Raw genomic sequence first — 19,104 nt, 5'->3', positions numbered from 1 at the left:
TTACCCATTTCCTCTATACAGGAGGATGCCCAAGAATAAGCTAACCAACAACAAAAACAACAACAACAAAAAAAAAAGTGCCATGGCCGAGGCTTGTGTTTTAAAGACAAAATCCAGAAAGACAATTATTAACCATCCCCAAGGGCAACCAGCCCTTGAGAAGCTCTTGTGTTCTCTAACAATTGCAGATGGTGACACTCCAGCTGTTGGCTGTCCTGACTCCGAATCCTGTGAACGGGAACGGCCCTACGGAATCTGCATCAACCTCAACGGGTGACCTGGGCAGTGATCAATGCTGGCAATGCAGAAATCATCAGGAGCACCACAAGAGAAGCTGTCCCTTCGAGCTGGTGGCCTGACCTTCATTTTGATCACCACCCTATGGACTGTTTAATATTTTTGTAGGAGTTAATTATTTTAATGTTACCTGCTTTAATTGTTCTTCTACTAATTGCTTGTATAGCAGCATTGAATCCATACTTATTGTTAAACAACCACCTTTTGTTATGCTTCCAGCTTAGATTTTGTCCAACCCCACAGGCAAATAGCTGGATTAGAACAATCCCCACCTCTGGACTCTGAAGAGGCAAAGACTGCTATCCCATCCTTCACTAAGGTTAAAGGACTAGTAGTGACATTTCCTGGCCTGGTAATGCTTTTGCTGATGGTTTTTTCTATGCCTTCCTTGCATTATGAGCTTAGCCAGCCAGTTATCAAGCTCCAAATGAATGAATTTCCTCCTCCCCCCAGAGGAATCGCAGCCAGAGATGGGTAAGAGGGGGTGTCAGTCTGACCAACCTAAGACAGGGCCTTCAGCTTCGCTCTGAAGAAGTTCCCGATGACGGGTAAGGCAGACAAGGCGATCCACCCAACCTAAGACAGGCGGGTTCACTTCTTTAAGCAAAGACGGGGGGAGATGATGTTGGGAGCAATTGGGAGCTGACAGTAAAGCTCAAAGGTCATCTTGACTCCTGTGCTAGCTTAAAGGCACGTACAAGGAACTGGCTTACTTAAAAGACACCAGGTGCCCAGGAATTACTTGAACTGCTTCGGACATTTCTAACTGTGGTGGGACTGATGTTTATTACTGTGCTAGGTGGGTCTGCCATTAAAACAAAAATAAAAGGGGGAATCTGTGGAGCACATGGGCAGCAAAGATGGTGCTGGGAGGGGGTTGAGTGGGCAGAGCCTAATTTACTGGAGAGCACATGGCCAGCCAAGATGGCTCTGGGAGGGGGTTGAGTGGGCAGACCCCAATTGATCTTCTGATCAGTGCCTAACCAGCCCGTGAAGGCTCAGGTGAATGATAGGGTGTGACCTTGACAGTGATTGGTTCCTCTTCCTCCCTTACCATACCACCCACCCTTGTTGTCCTTAAAAGGGGCTGCTCTCTGTTAATAAACGAGTTTTTCTACCTGCTGGATTTGGCTCCCCGCTGTGTCTGATTGTCTCCTGGGCTGAGGGAGGCTAGGGAACGGGCGAGCGCCGCACTTACCTTTCCTCGGACCCCGTCCGTCTTTCGTGGGACGGACGAAGACCCAACAGGATGTCCACTCTCTCCAATACTCTTCAATATGGTAGTGGACTTTCTAGCAAGAGCAATAGGCAAGAGAATAATTTCACAACTTTGGTGAGGGGTGGGGGGATAGGGAGGAGGAGGATTGGGTGGGGGAAGAGGGGAGAATGGGAAGGGATGGGAAGGGGAATCAAAGGAGGAGGCTACAATTCTTGATAAGAAATGTACTCAATAACTTGCCCATGTAATTGTAACCCCTCTGAACAGTATTACCACAATAAAAAAAAACACAAAGGGGATACAAATAGGGAGAAGTAAAACTATTCCTTTTTACAAATGAAATGATCCTATATTTAAAGGACCCTATAGCTTCCTCCATCAAGTTAGTAAAGGTGATGCTAACCTTCAGCAATGTAGCAGGGTATAAAAGCCACAAGAATATGTAGTTTTCCTGTGTGACCAACAATGGCAAGAACCAGGTTGAAATCCAAAAATCAGCCTCATATATAGTAGCCTCAAAATCAAATCAAATCTAAACAAACGAAACAACAAAAAAACAAGTAGGAATTAATAAATTTAACTAGAAATGTGAGGGATCTCTACTGTGAAAACTTTAAAATCTAAAAGAGGAAATTGAAAGAGAGTCAAGGAAATGGAAAATCTTTCTATGCTTCTGGTTCGAAGAATTAACATGGCAAAACCTGCTATACTGACCACAAATAATTGACATTGCAATACTCATCAAAATCCCAACAATATTCTTCAATGCAGTAGAGAAAACAATCCAAATTTAATATGGAAATGCAAAATTACACATGAAGCAGAAGGCTTAGAAATGAAATCATGGGCCTATAGTCATCTTATACACACACACACACACACACACACACACACACACACACACACACACGTAATGGAATTCTGAACATCCACCAGAAAGATGACTTCTCACCAGTATTAAAGGAAATTAAGAGGCTTGGGAAAATTATACTAAGAGCAAAGAGAAAGGAATGCAGACTCAGAGCAATATAGGTTTCATGGATTCATTCATTTATGGTAGCTGGAAGGTGCCCACAAATCTACATGTATACATGACAGATTCTACCTCATTACAGTTAGAATGGCCATTATCAAGAAAACTAAAAATGGCAAATGCTGGCATGGATGTAGCCGATTGGGAAATCTATTACACTGTTGTTGGGAAATTAAACTTGTTCAACCACTGTGGAATGCAGTATGGAGTTTCCTAAAAAGACTAAACATAGATCTCCCTTAAGACCCAGTAATTCCCCTCATGGGCAGTAATCCCACAAGTTCCCATGAAAGCTACCAACATAACCATGTTCAGGACCCAGGCCCAGAATTCAAGGGCTGGAAAAATAGTTACCAATGTTGGTATTTGTTTCCTCAAATATGAACCTTTTGACATAAGATACCAAATCATTCTATTTGCAGTAGCTAGGATAGGACTTAAAGGTAATGGGTGATAAAATGGCTTCTTTGTTGAATGTTAGGAAAAGATGTAGGCAGTCCAAGAAACGGGACACATTTTTTTTGTTTTTGTTTTTAAGTCTGGGCTTGGGCACTGTTCCTGAGCTCTTCAACTCAAAGTGAGTTCTCTAACTCTTGAGCCACTTCTAATTTTCTGGTGGTTAAATGGAGATAAGAGTCTCAGGGAATTTCCTGCCCAGGCTGGCTTTGAACTGTAGTCCTCAGATCTTAGCTTCCTGAGTGGCTAAGAATAAAACTTTGAGTGACTAGCACCAGGCTAAAAATGGGGGATTTTTAGAAAAGAATATGTACTTCTTCACCTGTGTCTAACCCTCAGATATCACTATTAGAACACTTCATCCTCAACTCATTTCATCAGACATTTGTAAATGTTCTCTTTTCCTTCATGTAGGAATACTGCAGTCAATATCAACTCAGCTGTGGAACTGGATCAATTGTATGTTAATTGCTAGCATGTAAATCAAGAACTGTTACATCAAAACAAATGAAACCCTCATTTGGAATAATTATTTTCTCTTTTTATTACAAATCTGTGCTTGATTAGTCCTAAAGTGATATTGGACCTCTTAAGAAAGTGATGACATTTTCTTTCTCTTCAACAATTGGCCTTCTCCCACATGTGGTCAAATATTTAAGATTTCAAAGATTTCCATTGATAATTCATTAAGCTGTCCTCTAAGAAAACGTGCACTTTTGGAATTTGGTCTGCTATCTTGTTTTTACATGCACAGGCTTTGTATGATTTATTTGTTCCACAAGGCATTCTACTTTCCAATCTTCGTGTGACCAACTTTAGTCTCTCTCATCAGTCTTTCTGACCCTCTCTCTGTAGTCTAATTTCAGTCTGCCTCATAAAAATATATATTAGTTATCAGTAAATGAATCTCAGCTTCTGTTTCTTGCCTGATTTCATGTAGGCAGTGATAGTAGCCCTGACTGGCTGTGCTCAATAGAGTTTTTGTTTGTTTTGTTTTTGATTTTTTTTTTTGTTTTAGAAGTTTAGGATTACTATTTAAGGTAGTAGCTTCTTGGGCCCCAGTGATCCTCTGGCCTAGAGTCAATTGGTTTTTCTCCTAAAGATGCAAAGAACAACTGACTAATGTCCTCTTTAAATTGTCTCAAAATGAGGCAAACTTGCATCCTTGCAAAGCCATCAATAATCCTCTGTAACCACTTACAGAAATAGTCTATCAAGATGATTTTTCAAGTTTGACTGTGAAAAATGTCATTTCCAACTCATAACCATAAAACTGATCACATGGCTGAGAGCAGGTTTTTGGAAGGAAGCTGCCCCTTCCTTCCTTCTCTCATGATACATCAAACCATAATATTCTGCAGTTGTGGTCAGCCTGGAGGACATTTCCCCAAGAATATTCTGTAGTGTAAAAGAGGACCAACCATAAAAATAAAGGTGAAATACTTGTCTACTACAGAATGATTTATCTTGCTTATATCTGTTGTTATTTTCATTACTTCAAATATATGGATAATTTATATTGGGATTAGACAAGAGGCAAAGTATTAATGGAATAAATATTCAGTTTACTTTCATATATCCAATATAATACACTTAACTCCTTATGGAAAATTAAATCCAACTGTAGAATGTCAGAAATATAAAATAAGCCTCAATACGTATAAGCTGGCACACATATACCATCATCTACTCAGAAATTCAGTGTCTCTATAAATATTTATTTGGTACAGAATAGAAAAATTTAATTAATGAATATGACTTTTATGTATCATCTGAAATACTCCCCATGTATATAATTGTATTTATTTGTATAGATGTCACCTAGAGAGGAATTTAACAGGCTTATAGAAATAAAATTTCCACAATTTAAGCAAGATGAGAGGAGTCATACCCTCATGTTTTGTGTGGTGTGAATTTTACCACAGTGCTGAACCCTTCCACCTAATACCAAGAGTCATGTGCAATAATTTATTATTTGATGTTAAGACAACTGCTAAGTGTAGAATACATTTTGAATTACTACATTAATTCATGGAATTAAAACAGTAATGATATATTATTTGTTTAAATTCTAATGCTTCTCAGTTTTACAATTCATGAAATATATTATTAAAATTACTTTACTTTCTTCTTTTCTATAGCTCCTAAAAGTAAAATTACATACTAAACATTCAACATCAAGAAATCAATAATAAGTAAGCTATTATTAAAATGATGGCGTTCTAAACTATAATTTTAATTATAGTTCTAACACATTGTGATGTAACAATATTTAATAGAATTATTGGTAATATTTTTTAAACTTACCAGCTTGTTATTTGTTTCCTAATTCTATCATTTGTTATTTTTGGTGAAAATTGTCTCTTCATTTTACGTGTTTAGTTTTGTATTTTATGTCTATTGGATTGCTGATTGTGCGTTTTGTTTTCCCTTTTTAGTGACTGACATGAGGCTGAAAATCTGTATGCTAGTTTATTTTTTGCTAGGTTGAAGTAAAATTACTGCTCTCCACATCTCTTCTACTATTTGTATAGTACAGTATTTCCCCAGTCCCATATCCTGTATTGGTGCTCTCATGTATTTTATTTTATTTTTTATTGAAATGTTACTGTCAAGGTAATGTACAGAGGGGTTATAGTTACATAAGTAAGAAACGAATATATTTCTTTTCTAAGGTTACCCCTTCCCCCACTTTTCTCCCATTTGCTAGCAATGGCCCCATCAAGATTATTTCCAATATATTGTCTTGTGAGTATCACTGTTGCATATGTTCCCCCTTTGACCTTTGTCTCATCATTTTTCCCTTTCCCTTCCCTAGTTCAGATCAACATATTTACAATACCCAAGGTATCAAAATCAAATACAGTGACTATAGGGGATAAACCATAGGTGGGGAAAACGCAAAAGGATAAAAACAAATCACATAGTACATTAAGAACAACAAACAACATGTCTTGGAGTTCATTTCACTTGGAATCACCTTATATGGTCATAGGTACATAGCTATAGAGCTATTCTGCTCATTCCATATCTTAGCTATGTTAAATAATACTGTAATAAACAAAATTGTACTGGTAGCTTTACTGTGGTCTTGTTTGTGTTCACCTGGTTAAATGCCAAGAAGTGGGATTATTGGGTAATAGGGGAGCATTATTGTGTACATCATGGATAATCTTAGTAGATTAGCAGAATAGCTCTATAGTTATGTACATTTGACCATATAAGGTGATTCCAAGTGAAATGAACCTCAAGACATGTTTTTTATTTTTGTTATTCTTAATGTACTATGTGATTTTTTTTCATCATTTTGTTTTTTTCCCCACATATGGTTTGTCCCCTGTAGTCACTGTATTTGTTTTTAATACCCTGGGTATTGTAAGTATGTTGATCTGAACTAGGGAAGGGAAAGGGAAAAAATGGTGAGACAAAGGACAAAGGAGGAACCTATGCAGCAGTGATAATCACAAGACAACATGTTTGAAATAATCTTGGAGGGGCCATTTGGAGGGAAGAGGGAGAAAAATGGGTGAAGGGGTAACAAGTTAGAAAAGAAATGAACTCATTACCTTATTATGTAACTATAACACCTTTGTACATTAAATTGACACTAAAATTTCAATAAAAAATAAAATAAAATATATGAGAGCAGCAATACAAGATATGGGACTGGGGAAAATACTGTATTATACAAAGAGTAGAACAGCTGTGAAGTGGTGAAAGAGTACTGATGTGAGCTCTGCTTTGAAGGCCTTGTAGAATTCTGCTGTAAAACCATCTGGTCCTGGACTTTACTTAGATGGGAGGTCTCATTGCTGTTTCTATTTCAATGCTTTATATGGGCCTGTTAAGATGGTTTAGCTCATCTTGGTTTAGTTTCAGCATGACAATATTTGCTAGCAAAAAAGATCCATTTCTGTCAAGTTCTCAAACTTATTAGCGTAAAATTTTGAGAAGTATTCCCTTATAATGTTCTGAATCTTGGTTGTTTCTTTGGTGATGATTCCATTCTCATCTCTGAGTTTATTTTTTGGGTGTGTTTTCTTCTTTTTCTGATAAGATTTGCTAAGGATCTGTCAAATTTGTTAATTTTATCGAAGAACCAATTATTTGTTTTATTGATTCCTTCTGTGGAATTTTTGGATTCTAATACATTTAATTCATATTGAACTTTAATTATTTCTTTCCATCCACTGGATTAGGGATTATCGTGTTGTGGTTTGTCATGGAGGTTCAGATGTCTTATTAAATTGTTGGTTTCAGATCTCTCTAATTGGTTGATGTAGGAACTCAGAGCTATAAACTTGCCTCTCAGTATTGTCTTTGCTGTGTCCCAGAGGAGCTGGTAATTTGTGTGCTCATTTTTGTTGAATAGCATGAACATTTGAATTTCCTTTCTAATCTCTTCCATGACCCACCCTTGATTCAGCAGTGTGTTGTTCAGCCTCCATGTGTTACTGGACTTTCTTTGGTGGCTTTTGGTGTTGAGTTTTAATTTTATTCCCTTGTGGTCTGAGAGAATATAAAGTATAACTTCAATGTTTCTCAATTTGGACAAGTTTGCTTTGCGATGTAAAATATGGTCTATTTTAGAAAATGTCCCTTGTGCTGCTGAGCAAAACGTGTATTCTGATGCTGCTGGGCGAAATATTTGGTAGACGTCTGTTAAATCTAGTTGATCTGTGCAGTTGTTTAGATCTGTGTTTTCTCTGTTAAGTTTTTCTGAGTTGATCTATGTATTGTGGAAAATGGTGTGTTAAAGTCCCAAACAATTAGTGTCTTTGGATCTATGTGAGTTTGGGTGGAAAGTAGTGGTTCTTGGATAAATTTGGGTGCTCCATTGTTTGGCGAATAGATATTTAGTATTGTAATATCCTCCTGGAGGAGAGATCCGTGAATTTGTATGTAGTGATCTTTTTTATCTCTTCTCACTAATTTTAATTTGAAGTCTATTTTATCTGATATTAACATTGCAACTCCTGCCTGTTTATGGACTCCATTTACTTGGCATATTTTGTTCCAGCCTTTCACTTTCAAAAGTTGTTTTTTTTAAATTTTTTTTTATTGTGAAAAAACTGTACATAGGGGTAACAATTACATGGGCAAGTTAATGAGTACATTTCTTATCAAGCATTGTAGCCTCCTCCTTTGTTTACCCTTCCCATCCCTTCCAAGCCTCCGCCACTCACCCAATTCTTCCCCCACCCTCCCACCAAAGTTGTAAAGTTTGTTTTCGACATGACAACTTGTACTTCTCATTGTTGCAACGGGTCCACCTGTATCCTTATTTAAAAGACTTGTTTTTCCCCTTCCCCACCACAAATTATACCGACCTCAAATACAGTGAAAGCAGGGGTTATACTGTGGGGAGGGACATACAAAGCAACAAAGAAATAATCATATAAATGCGTTAGAAACAAATGTATGAAAGAAAAAAAAAAACATTTAAGTACATATCTTAGGGTTCATTTTCTTAATATCACATTATCTGACTTTTTCTGCTTGACTCATATATATACTAACAATTGCAAATGAGGGAAACCATGGGATCTATGTTTCTTTGGGCTTGGCTTACTTCACTTAATATAATTTTTTCCAAGTCTTTCCATTTCCTAACAAATGGAGCAATGTCATTCTGTCTGATGGAGGCATAGAATTCCATTGTGTATATATAACACATTTTCTTGATCCATTCATCTACCTAGGGGCATCTGGGTTGGTTCCATATCTTAGCTATAGTAAATAATGCTGCAATAAACATAGTTGTGCTGGTCCTTAATTTTAAGAGTTAGGACTTAGAGGTATTTGGGAGTTCCTCCCATGTTATCCATCTTTTTGGGGGCTGTGCCAACTGGGTTCTTCCTATGGTTCTTGAATCTCTGTTTGGGTGCTGTTTCTTATCCTTTATTATTGTCTTCTTGGTTTTCTATGTGTAGGACATCTTTAAGTACCTTTTGTAAGGCTGGTTTGAGGGAGATATATTGTTTCATTTGTCTTTGCTATGGAAGGTTTTTATTTGACCTTCGGTTATGAAGGAGCTGGGTACAGTATCCTTGGTTGATAATTGTTTGTCTTTAGGGCATGGCATTTATCATTCCAGAGTCTTCTTGCTTTAATTGTCTCTGCTGAATAATCTGAGGTGATTCTAATTAGTTTCCCTTTATAAGTGATTGATCTTTACCTTGGTCTGAATTGATCCCATGTGGATTATAATGATGGTGGGATGTCCTGTTCTTTTATGGTCTATTTGGGGTTCTACAAATTTCTTGTATCTGAATAAGCCTATCCTTTTGCATGTTTGGGAAGTTCTCTGCTAGGACCCTGTTAAACAAATTTCCTAGAACATTAACTTCTGTCTCTAGGTGCTCCTCTATCCATTATCCTCAGATTAGGCCTTTTGATGGTCTCTTCCAAATGTTAAATATACCTATCATATTTTTTGGATTTGTCTTGGATAGTTGTATGTTCTTTCTTTTTAATATCTAGGCTGTCTTCCATCCCCGAGATTTGATCTTCTTCATGGTCTAAACTACTGTCAAGACTTTCTACTATGTTTTTTTTTTTATTTCTTTTCCTTCTAATTGGTCGATGGCTTCAAATTCTTTGTTGGAGCTTTTTTTTAGATCTTGTATGAACTTCTTTACTTCCTTAATTTGGTGTTTAGTTTTTATTCTCTGAGCACTTAGTTGATCGGCTATGGTTTCCTTGGAGTCCCATTCCTTTTGGCAGGCTCCATTCAGCATTTCCTTTGTGGTCTCCCTGAATTCTTTCATCTGTCTGTTTATGGACTTCATGAATGCCTGTATTGATCATTGTCTATTCTCATCCTGCACGTGCAATTTCTGCATTACTCCTGGATTAGCTTCCTCATGTTCATGCAATTCCTGTAGTTCTCTTTGACTTTTGTCAGACTGCTCATGCAATTCCTGTGTTTGTCTTTGTCTGTTCTCATCCTGCTCATGCAATTCCTATTTTCTTTTTGACTGTTCTCAGCCTGCTCACACAATTCTCATCTTTGACTGCTCTCAACCTGCTCACGAAATTCCTGTATCAATCTTTGAGTAGCTTTCTCACGGTCACCAGATTCCTGTGTTTACCTTTGTTTTGCCTCCTCTCTCTCCTTATCACGCTCACACTGAGTCCTTTGCAGGTTTTCAATCTTTTCATTCACCATGTTTACCAGAGTTTTTGTAGAGCTTTTAGGGAACTCTGCTCTGGATTATTTATTAACTGTTCTGTCACCTGATTGTCTTGATTGGGAGTTGAGATACGCAGACTTGCCATTTTTTCTTTTATTTTTCTGGCTTGCTCTGCCCATTTGGTATGAAAGTAACATCAATTTTGTGCTAGAACACAATTTTAAGGCAAGCATCAACCAAAGTTCTGTAGTTGCACATTCAAAAGGCTGCGGAGGACTGGGAAGGTGGCTCAGTGTTAGAGTGATTTCCTTGCATGCATGAGGCCCTGGGTTTGATTCCTCTGCACCACATAAGCAGAAAAGGCCGGAAATGATGCTATGGCACAAGTGATAGAGCACTAGCCATGAGAGGAAGAACTGAGGGACAGCACCCAGGCCCAGAGTGCAGGCTACATGACTGACAAAAAAAAAAAAAAATGCTGCAGGTACAATCTAACTCAACAGATACAATCTACTCAACATCAAACAACTATGGATTAATGGGATAAGAACAGCAAGAAACAATTTGGCAAATCAGAAATTATTAGGTTTATGGAGAAATGTGGGTAAAATAGGATTAAAGTGGTGTGGAGAGGTAAAATGAGAGTGAATTTTATCAAGTCCTAATCTCAGAGAGGGAAATGAATTGGACAGAGTGATAGGAGAAGGATTAAAAGAGAAGAAAAATAAAACAAAAAACAACAAGAAAGATAGAAAAACAAAAATTCTTAAAAAATTATATAGGTATAAAGATGTAATACTGCTATTAAAGAATTTAAGCCTAAGAGGTTGTGAATTGAGTAATAAATTTCTGGATTAAATGTGTACACAATGGGGGATAATGTATAATATTCAAAGAGGGCTATATATCTGAAGATGAACAGAACAGCGTTTAAATAAAAAAAAAACAGCAAGAGGAAAAAGATTAAAAAAATGAAGAAAAGAAAAAAAGCACCAAAATGTCAATAGAGATTAAAAAACAAAAAAACAAACACACTCATATACACCTAAAGTAAAAATTATAATTGAAAAATAAGATTAATAGAAAGCGATTTTTAAAACATAAAAAGTAAAATAAATAGGACAAAAGCATTTCTTTGATTTTTTTTTGGGGGGGGGGACAGGAGAGGATGGGAAGATCCTGTATCTCCCTTGTGTCCAAAACCCTTCTCTTGGTGGACTCTCTGGTCTGCTTGTGGTTTTTGGTATTCCTGTGGCTTGTTTGGTTTCTTAATTCAGTTTGTTTGAGCAGGAAGAAAAATGCTCTGCTTTACTCAGATCCTCCTCTCAGGCTAGTTCAGTGGGAGGGAGTTTTGCTTTGAGTATCACAAAAGAGTTAGATGGCTGTTAACTCTAGTTTGGAGATGCTGTGATGAGGCTATGTTCTGGGTAGCATTGAGGCCTTTCAGCAAACAATAGCTTTTCCCACAGGAGCTAGCTCCAGAGACACTCACAGAACCCAGCGTGGAGCCATTCTCAGAATTTATGTTTACTAAAGTTCAACTGATTGACTAGGCTGCTGTAGGGAGGGGCAGCCTCTGGCTCTGTTTACCCAGTGAAGAAAGCCACTCGTTTTTGGGCAGAGTTTTCTCTGTCTGGGCTGGGTGACTTTCCCCTGAGTGGGGTTGAGCCTGGCAGGTCAGGTCAGGTTCCTGTGACCTGCCAAATGACTCTTTTTATTCTTTCCAGGGCCTGAGTTGGAGTTAGCTGCTCAGCTTGTCCTTGCTGTATCAAAGATGGAGATCTCCGGCAGGTGGGGGGAGGGGCAGCCTTCCCACCTCTACTCCCTGGGATAGAGTCAGGATGTCAGGGTTCTATTCATGCCGGAGTGTTGGTTCCTGGGTGGTGTCTGGTTTGTGATCTGCCAGATGAAGATACCTTTTCCTTGTCAATTCTTGCTGGTGTTGAGTGGAATCTGCTTGCCTCCTGTGTCTGGCACCTTTGTCCCAGATTCTCTGTGTTATAGGTATTGTGGCTACTGCAGCCACGGCAGCCACAGCAGCCGACGCAGCTGAAGCTATACAGGCAAGTGCTCAGATCTGTTACTTGCCTGGATTTTGCCTCTCTGGCCAAACTCTCTGTACTGTAATGGCACACTTGCTGTGATTCTCTATCATAGGACTGTTCATTAGAATACTAAAACTGCTTTCTATACGAGAGATTCTCCTCCGCCATCTTCCCAGAAGTCACATTAATTTCATTGTTAATGATATTATATGGGTAAAATAGAGGAAATAAACTCTTCCATCTCAGGACAATTTTATATGTTTTTTACTGTAATCATACTGTACAGAGGGTTCACATTCACATAAGCAGGATAATTAGTACATTTCCTAACAAGCATTGTTGCCTCCTCCTTTATATTTCATCTATCATCCCTTCCCTCCCACCTCAACAAGTACACTCTTCTCTCCCTGCCTCCAACGAGAGTGTAAAGTTCATTTTTCAACATAGTTACCTGTGCTTTTCATTGTTATAATGGGTCAACCTGTATCCTTATTTGAGCCTTTTTTCCCTTCCCCTCTGCAAATTAGAGAAGTGTACATACAAGATGTAGGTGAACCAACTTCAAATAAAGTGAAAACAGAAGTTATAGAGTGGGGGAGGAACATATAAAGAAACAAAAAATCACATTACACATTATAAATATGTTAGAAACAACAGCAAGAAACAAAATACCAATTGTGTCCCTATCTTGGGGTTCAATTCCCTTAACATCATTTTATCAGGTCATATGACAGACATATATTCATTATTGAAAATAAGGGAAAACATGGGACCTATGTTTCTTTGGCCTTAGCTTACTTCTCTTAATATTTTTCCAAGTCTTCCATTTCCTAAAAAATTGAGTAATGCCATTTTTTCTGATGGAGGCATAGAATTTCATTGTGTATATATACCACATTTTCATGATCCAATCATCTAGTGAGGGGCATCTGGGTCGGTTCCATATCTTAGCTATGGTAATAATGCTGCAATAAACATAGTTGTGCTGGTAGTTTTAGTATTGTCTTGTTTGTGATCATCTGGGTAAATGCCCAAAAGTGGAATTGCTGTGTCATAGGGGAGCTCTATGTGGAGTCTTTTGAGGAACTTCAATTCTGCTTTCCAAAGTGGTTGAACAAGTATACACTCACACCAACAATGCATACGGTTCCCTTGTGGCCACATCTCCACCAGCATCTGTTCTTGTAAAAATGTGGAATGCTCCATGAATTTGCATGTCATCCTTGTGCAGGGGCCATGCTAATCTTCCCTGTATCGTTCCAATGTTAGTGTATGTGATGCTGAATTGAGCAGAGAACACTTTTTATATATAAAGTGTAATTGATTTTATTAAACTATACAATTCAACAAAAAGTAAGTTCAAAAAAATTGTCATGAAATTTTAAAACCATATATTTCTTACATAAGCACACATTTAAAAATAAAGTCAAGATTGACATGTCAAAAACAAAATAATTCCAGATATTTGTTGTTCAAGAGATGTGTAGGAGGAGGAATTCAATTATTCTATACAAGGCACCTGTCATAACGAACACAGCAGCAAGTGTTAAGGTTTGTTAAAAGATTTAATGTTTTAAATATATTTAATTTTGAGTATTTGGTTATATATGCCAAAATTAGGACTTTTTGGCAGATATAAAACTTTTCTATGAAGTATTTAAGATTTATGGTAGCAGACATATACTACTAAGAATGTACATTTCAGAGTTTATAGAAACTTGATTAAAGAAAAGTTGCAAAGTCTTTGTGTAAAGAAGCAGAGTGAAGAGTTTAGATTTTGTTAACTACACAGTTTCTGTTAAAACCTTAGACCTTCCTTACTTTATATGCTAGCAAGGAACAAATGATGATATAAACCATAAACAAATGATGAGATGAGCCTTAAATAGTAATCTTAGTGGGTAATTTTAAAGAGTAGTCATATTCTATAAAACTCTTGTTGAACATCACAACCGTAGCCAGTGTTAACTGTATAGGAATATGAGAAAATGCTAAAATCTAATATGTAGTACACTTCAAATACTGAAAATACTAGTAATTGTTTTGTTTTTTATTTTATTAATCATTAATATTTAATTATTAGTTTTCTTTATTTGTAGCACTATTCTACTTATAATACAACTTTTTGTAAGTCATCATTAGGAGGTTATTTGAGAAGGTTACTGGATGGCCAAACAATTTTTTATAGGTGCATGTGAATTTACAAAGAGCAAAATTAAGAACAAAATATTTATTTAAAAAATGATCAAGTAGATTCTGAATCAGGAGTGTTGATAAGTGTCTACATCTTAAAACAGCCTTAGGCTGAAGCAACAATATTACAGAGTTGAGGCCACAAAAGTGAGACACTGATTTTTTTGTTTTTTATTTTTATTTTGTTGATCATGGGGTCTGGAAACTGGGTGCTGTCCCTCATCTCAAGGCTAGCGTTTGCACTTGAGCCACAGCACCATTTCCATCTTTTTCTGCTTATGTGGTGCTGAGGAATCAAACCCAGGCCTCATGCATGCAAGGCAATCACTCTACCGCTGAGCCACCTTCCCAGCACCTGAGAGACTGTGTTTTCAAAACATCATCTAAACAACATTTGCTTTCTGCTTTGGGTTATATAATGAAAGATATAAATATTGTTTTATATTTTGGTGAATTGTCGTACTTCTAAATTTATACTAACTTCAGCCACTTTATCCTTTCCAAAGTCATGAAATATCTCTGAGAGTTTGCTTCTGTGAAGAGTGTTTTTGCATTTGCAACTTCTGAGTCATTTTTATTTCCATCAAAGTAAATTTATATTTCATTTTGATGGTTTATCATACATCAGATACCTTCGAATGTACACATAGAGTCTAAAGATAGCAGTATGAATTTTCTCATTCAGCTCTTTTTTTAATCTGTTATGCACTTTCATTTTTATATTTCTCTCTTTCTTTCACTCTCTCTCATTTCCTCTTATTCTCTTTCATGCTCCATGTTTGCTACTTAGAATTTCTGTTGTTCTACTATTATCCTTCAGAATCTCCTGGTTTTGTGGGAACATGATAGAGACCATAAGTTACCTTTGCATTCTTTAAGAGTTATAACAGCGATGTGAAATTATTCTTTGCCATTCTAAATGGAAAAACACCAGATCTAGGAATTCCTTTTCACTTTTACTAGTATTATAAATTTTATCTCATAGGAATCATTGGGATGGATAAGATACTTTTTTCTATTTCTTTTTTTTATTGTGAAAATACTGTACAGAAGAGTTACAATTGCATGGGGAAGATAATGAGTACATTTCTTATCAAGCATTGTAGCCTCCTCATTTTTGTCCCCTTCCCATCCCTTCCCATCCTCCCCCCCACTCCCCCCTAATCCTCCCCTCCCCTCCCACCTTCCCCTCGCACAAAAGTTGTAAATTTCTGTTTCAACATAACGACTTATACATCTCATTGTTGCATTGGGTCCACCTGTATCCCTATTTAAACGATTTGATTTTCCCCTTCCCCTCCACAAATTATACCGACCTCAAATACAGTGAAACCAGGGGTTATACTGTGGGGGAGGCACATACAAAGCAACAATAAAATAATCTTATGAATGTGTTAGAAACAATCGCATGAAAGAAAAAAGAACATTTGAATGCATATCTTAGGGATCATTTCTTTAACATCACCTTATCTGACCTTTTCTGCTTGACTCAGACATATACTAGATATTGCAAATAAGGGAAACCATGGGACCTATGTTTCTTTGGGCCTGGCTTACTTCACTTAATATAATTTTTTCCAAGTCTTTCCATTTCCTAACAAATGGGGCAATGTCATTCTTTCTGATGGAGGCATAGAATATTAGTATGGAGGTTTCTCAAAAGACTCCACATAGAGCTCCCTTATGACCCAGCAATCCCACTTTTGGGCATTTACCCAAATGTTTACAATCAAAACCACACTAAACCTACCAGCACGACTATGTTTATTGCAGCATTATTTACTATAGGTAAGATATGGAACCAACCCTTTAGATGAATGGATCAAGAAAATGTGGTATATATACACAATGAAATTCTATGCCTCCATCGATAAGATACTTTTTACCTGTGACCCGAACGTTCTTTTTCTTTTACAAGCAATCTTTTGTTTTTATTATGTTAGTAACTACATGTAATGAAAATAAAGCTATCCAATGGAAAGTAGACCCAAGTTTTTCATAGCGATGAAAAACAAAGTCATGGGGGAAGTGAGTACAAGGGATGCTCATCATAGAGCACAGACCCTCAGAGCAATTTATCTTGTACACTTTGTGAGAATGACAATGTGCTGGGAACTCTATATTAAATCAATGAACAACTGATAGATATGCACATATATTTATATATGTAATTTTATTTACATATGCATATATAAATTTGTATATGCCCTTATATATGTACACTTGTACGTTACTTTACACACAAATACACATATACATATACACATGTATACATGCACACATGGAGAAAGATAAATAATTACAGAGAACACAAGTTTCACTTCCTGAATATGCCTTAGACGGAATGCTTGGAACAAGATATGTTGAAGATGTATTTGTCTCTAAGAGTTCTTTTACCGCTACTCTTATCTCTTAAAACTGGTAGGTTTAGACAGATTTGACTTGCAAAATGCAGTACAGATGATAGCAAGTCACTCAGAAATCTCCCTAAGTATAGGCCATATGTTGTATCCCTGGTCCCCACGGAATGCTTGCTCTTGTAGACACTCTCAACAACCAAAGTAGCAGGAGAGTACCCTGGCAAAGAATAAAGTTATAAGGCTTTGAATGACATCCTTCCTTGAGCTGTTTTCTAACAGCCAGCATCAATTCCTAAGCAGATGAGTGAATTCTCAGATGACTAGTCTCTACATATACATTTAACCAACTAATGTGAAATGTCCTATGTGAGAAATGCTGACTGAAGTCTTGCTGATTTCCTGGCCAAGAAAATAAGGGAAAAAAAGAAAGTATTTTTAATGTAGTGAAGTTTGAGAATAATTTGTAACCTGTCAAATGTGTCAAACACAATTATACCAATGGACAAAAATTTGATGGCGTTTCTTTTATGTGCTCTTGGACTTGGCAAGTGATTTTAGGTGTTTCTACACAAGTAGAATCATCATAAACAAAGCCAGCATATCTTCATTTAATATATAAGGAAAGGATACAGGTTGACCCATTGTAACACTGAGATGTACTAGACACTATCAGAGGAGGGGCTGGAAGGGGGAGTTGGGGAGGTGTGAAGGTAAGGGATAGTAGGGAAAAACAAAGGAGGGGGTAACAATGCTTAATAAGAAATGTACTCATTACCTTACTTATGTAACTGTAACCCCTATGTACAGTATCTTTACAATAAAAATACATATAAAAAAGATACAAGAAAACTTCTATACTTATGGAAATTGTATTTGTCACGCAATATCAGTAAGGTATTTGTTTTAGGACCACAAGTATATTAAAATTTTGGATACTCAAATTCTCTACATTAACACAGTATATTCTTTACATTAAAATCTGCCCACAACCTAGTGCAGTGTAATTGCTATGAAAAATTTTACTATATTCTATGTTTATAATGAAAAAATAAAAATATATGCACTATCAACAGATACAAATTTTTTCAGATAAATTTTGTCTGCAGTTTGTGGATGGAATTCGAAAGCAATTTTGAAAAGCACAAATTTCATCACCAACACCGGTCTGCAAACTGTAACAAGGAGCTAATACAGCATCATTGAATAGTATGGATCTCCAAGGAGAAGTACTTGAATTCAGACATTATCAGAAAGTGTAACAACCCAAGGATTTTTTAGAAATGCAGCTGCTAGATTTCTCATGGAGAGCTTTCATAACATTTTGTGAAGAACACGTCAGAACTTCACTGAAGAGTAAATGGTCTTCCTTCACCTTTCTGTCATCCTCAGTCATTATCAATCAACAAATAACTAATCTTGAATACTCCTCTAATAAGAAAATGTTGATGGAGTGTTTATATGCAGAAAACCTGGGAAGGCTAACTTTTTCCAATTAGGACAATCTGTATTCTATGATCCAGTAGAGAGAAAACTAGGTAAACATCCATTTACAACTTTCTGAATAATTCTGATTCTGTCCACATCAGTTATCTATCCATAACTGTGCCGGAGAGAGGATTTTAAAAGATTTTAGAGATATAAAATGTAATTTTAAATATGGAATGAAATTAGTCCCAATGAATTACAGTAAGATATTTGTAACAATTGAGTAACCTAAAGGTCAAAAGATTTTTTTATTGGAAGTGAAAGGATATTAGACTTTGGTTCTCTACATTTTAAGAAATTTGCAAAAAATAATTGGCAAAATAAAATTTACATTTACAGCAGACTTGAAACATTAATTTTTGTATATTGAAAGGAGCACAATCATCAATAATATGTCAATGATATCTTCTTATTTATCTCTAAAGGTTTATGTTTCTGGTCTCTTAATATTAAAACTTCAAAAGAAATTTTATCTTTAGGTAGTTGTGTAAAGGGATTTCGCTTCATCCTGTCAGTGTTGAATAGAGTGTATCTGCATTTCAATGTACAGTGCATCCGGATCATTGTCAAACTTCTCATTTTTCTTCCTTCCCTTACCCAACCCCACCTATCCCTGCAAGTTTCCTACTTATATTCTTACATATGTACATTGATTGTTATGACTCTATTAATCCACCATTTCTCTCTCCATTCTTCTGCACTACTCCCCTTAAGCCCAACTCTCCCTTTTAAGACTTGTTTCAACTTCATGGTATTTTGTTAAATTTCTCTGCCTTTGGCATTTGGCTTTGGGCTTACCACATTCTCTCTTCCATGTTTGATGTACATAAATGAGGCTATTTCTCCACATTTCTAATCTCTGAATGGCTGAGATAGGTCT

General features: G+C 36.6%; 1 non-coding gene across 1 annotated transcript; it reads right to left on the bottom strand.

Moving 5' to 3' along the window:
* Positions 1-13,372: 13,372 nt before the first annotated feature.
* Positions 13,373-13,479, bottom strand: LOC122100713. The gene has a single exon (XR_006146234.1). It is a non-coding gene; the product is annotated as a U6 spliceosomal RNA (small nuclear RNA).
* Between the last annotated feature and the right edge of the window lie 5,625 nt (positions 13,480-19,104).

The sequence above is a fragment of the Dipodomys spectabilis genome, unplaced genomic scaffold (genome assembly GCF_019054845.1).
Source record: "Dipodomys spectabilis isolate Male_0828 unplaced genomic scaffold, ASM1905484v1 ptg000596l, whole genome shotgun sequence".
In the NCBI taxonomy this organism is placed as follows: Eukaryota; Metazoa; Chordata; class Mammalia; order Rodentia; family Heteromyidae; genus Dipodomys; species Dipodomys spectabilis.
Note: the sequence above shows the minus strand (reverse complement) of the source record. Positions and strands in the feature narration are given on the sequence as shown.